Raw genomic sequence first — 3830 nt, forward strand, 5'->3', positions numbered from 1 at the left:
CTAACCCGGGCAAAGTGGGCCCGTGCTCGCGCGCGGTGCGTTGAGAAACTACGTGGAGGCGAATTGAACTGGTAATGAATTTTGGGATTTCATGTTTAGCCTTTTAAAATTCTTAACAAGTGGTGCTACGGTATGCAACTATGTGGAAACTCATTCGCAAATCTGATAGAGTACCTAGTTATGTGGTATCTCATTTCACTTGACACAGTAAGTAGTTATGTTGTACCTCATTCACACATCTGGAAACAGTACATAACTACATGATGATGCATTCCACATGTTAACATAGCACAGTACGTAGCTGCGTGGTAACTCATTCACACATCTTGACACAGTAAGTAGCTATATGGAGGCTCATTCCACATCTTAATGCGGTACGTAGCTACAAAGTGGCTCATACCACATCTTGACATGGTACGTACCGACGTGGTAACTCATTCCACATTTTGACACGTGGTGACTCGTTCAAACATCTTGACAGTCTACATAGCTATGTGGTAATTCATTTACACATAGTTGATATACAAAGCAACTTTGTGCTAACTCGTACACAGATTTTGACACGTAATGACATAACTACGTGGTAACTTATTCAAACATAAATAACAAATCGCATACCATAATACATTCATACGTAGTAGGTCTATTTCACAGATTCGCGATAAATTTTACCCACACATCTTGACACGACATTAAGTAGTGACATAGTAATTTATTCACACATACTTAATATAACAATATACAGCTGTAAGCTATAGTGGTAAATCATTCACACACACTTGATATAATATTACACAGTTTTGCAATATATCATCCACATATCCTAGCGCATTAGGTTAATTAATACACATAGAGTTAACACAGTTATAAATGGCTACGTGACAAGTTTAAGTTAACTGTACTCACCTACATTTTTAGACAAAAACAGTCACCATGGCAACTGATTGGCGTTGCTGACACTCATGTAAGCATGTTTGCTTCACTTAAGTACAATAATTTTACTTTAAAATTAATAGTAAATTACCTATTGTCCTGTTATTTCACGGAAAGAGAGACGTAAGTGCTTTAACTTGTTTGTCATCTTAGGATAATCGCTCTTTGTATCAAGCTGATACTCCGTGTTTTTGCGAGTAGAAGAGCTGTTCCTTTAAGCAATAGGAAAGGAAAATGGCCTGCAATGGTAAACTTCCCAGGTTAAATATCTAAGGTAAAACATCCACCGGGGAGACTTTATGCGCGGAAATAACTTCATATCTTACAATAGAAAAGAAAGAAAAATGTTATACTATATATTACTGCTGGTATTTCGGTGTTAAAATATGAGGGTTTATAACGCTAAAAATCAGGATTCAATACCGGCAGTGGTCTTAGCGCAGATAGTCCACTATGTAAATTTGTACATTACAAAACGAAAAATCACGTATTTTTGCCAACTTTTATTTTTAGAGGAAAAGTAGAGGACCAGGTCTACCATAAGATATTAAGCAGAACAAGTTTAGCATATGATCTAGAAACACTGAAACCAGTGTGAAAAGTATTCAAAAGTAGAAGAGGTTTCAATTAATCTCGTCATTGTTAACCTAATTTCTAGAAGAGACTGCTATTATTTAGCAAAATTTAGATGTATCACAAACCAAGAAACGAGATAATCGAGCGTTTCAATAAAATGTGGTCATTTTTTCTTCACGAATGAAATGTTTCCTTTGGTTCCTGTGTAAAGATAAAAGAGAAGTAGATTTGCAAATGACTCTATGAAGTGCATCAAGATACGGAATAATCTTTTATGGATATATATGTATATATTCTACTGTTATCTATATAATGTAGACTGTCGTATAGAAAAAAACATACCACAAAACCTGATCTTAAATTAGGATAAATTTAAAATTAGCCTTACGATGTTTAACTCTATGCATTAGTTTATTATTTTCCGAATGTTATCGAGTTAAACAGTACTGTTGTTTTCCATAGAATGACATGGGCAGCTAAAAGTGATTTTAATAAACATACTTTCTATATTTTTAATCCATATACCCAGCATATTCGAAATAGTCAGTATGATTATTTCAAAATTTCACACAAAACTGCAGATAGGACTAGCTGTTTTCAGCCTCTCCATAATTTTGAAAACATAGAATGGAAGGAAATGGCTAGTAATGAACGTCCACTTTTTGTCTACTCTTTTCTCACCGAACGATTGGATTTAACTATCTTTCGTATAATGCACCCACAGTCTTAAAGTATAGAACATGTTTTTGCAGTTACTACATACATCTCGGGGCTACGCGTTAATATTAAAGAGTGGAAACTTTGATCGCCTTTTTTACTGTACATCTTACACTATAACACGAGCTGTTGAATGTCTCAATTAAAACTGCCGAACGTTTTGTTGGTTGGTTTTGTTAGGTTTTGTGCAAACTACTCGAGGGCTATCTAGGCTAGCCGTTTCTAATTCTGAAATAACAGAGAAGAGGGGTGGTAGCCAGTGAACACCACCTACTGCCAACTCTCGGGCTACTTTGTACCAATTAAAAAATAGGAATTCCTATAAGGCCCTACTTCTGAAAGGTTTGTTTGTTTATAATAAAGCGCAAAGCTACACAATGGGCTGTCTGTGTTCTGCCCACCACGGATTTCGAAACCCAGTTTCTAGTGGTTTGAATTCGCAGACACACCGCTGTGACATTTGGAGGGGCTTCTGAAAGCACGAGGATGTTATAAAATTGCTTCCTCTCCACGTGTCCCCCCGCTGGTACAGCGGTAGGTCTACTGATTTATAACGCTAAAATCAAGGGTTCGGTTCCCCTCGGTGGGCTCAGCAGATAGCCCGATGTGGCATTGCTAAAAGAAAACACACACACCTCCAGGTTAAAACTTGATCATTTTTTGCTAGCAAGGCGGGAAGAAATGAACTTTTTGATAGACACTGGCTGTTTAAGCTAAACTAACTAACACACTGGATTGAAACGAGGATGTTTAGTGACAGGGTTCAAGCCGGTGACTATTATATTGTTAGTTGAGCGTCCTAACCATCAAATTATGGCAGGCTTGTGAAGATGCTACGATCCAAAAACCATTATAAAAATAGAAATAGTGTTTTGAATATATACAAACAAAGCAAGTGATTTAATTGTAATTTTCTTAGTGTTTAAGGCTCTCAAAAACAATCAATAGGAAGATAATCTAAATTGTTTTGTTTGTTTATTTCTTTTTTAAGCGCAAAGTTATACAATGGGCTCTTTGTGCTCTGCCAATCCCAGATATCAAAACCCATATTTTAGTATTAGAAGCCTTCCGACTTATAACTGGGCTATCGGGGCGGTATTGGAGCACTTTGTTTAAATAATTTATTTTTCAATATTCATAAAATTACTATTGTATGTTTATTCACCAATATTAAGCAGGGATTGCAAACAAAAAACGAGCTTAGCTTTTAATTTCAAATCCTCGCAAACCTAAGCAAAGGTTGAATAATAAAAATCGTAAATAAGCTCGAAAGCTGCGACCAAGATTCTTAAGTTTATACAATTCATTTTGATTTTCATCGTTCAGACAGTTACACACAACTTTAAGTTGTAGCCAGGAGCTAAGAGTCAAACGGTATTTGTTTTTTGTTGTTGTTTTTTACTCAAAATTACCTAATACTTTTTCAGCATATTTCCCTCCAAAAGCAACTTGGAATATATTTATATTATTGATTCTCAGAATTAAAAGTCCGTGGAAAAATACTTCAGTGAAAAGAATGAAACAATTGCTTCATGTATGCTGTCTACCATACTATTATAAAATTAATAGATTTCTACACCTAGCGCCACGTGGGCATAGGCATG

The sequence above is a fragment of the Tachypleus tridentatus genome, chromosome 10 (assembly GCF_004210375.1).
Source record: "Tachypleus tridentatus isolate NWPU-2018 chromosome 10, ASM421037v1, whole genome shotgun sequence".
Lineage (NCBI taxonomy): Eukaryota > Metazoa > Arthropoda > Merostomata > Xiphosura > Limulidae > Tachypleus > Tachypleus tridentatus.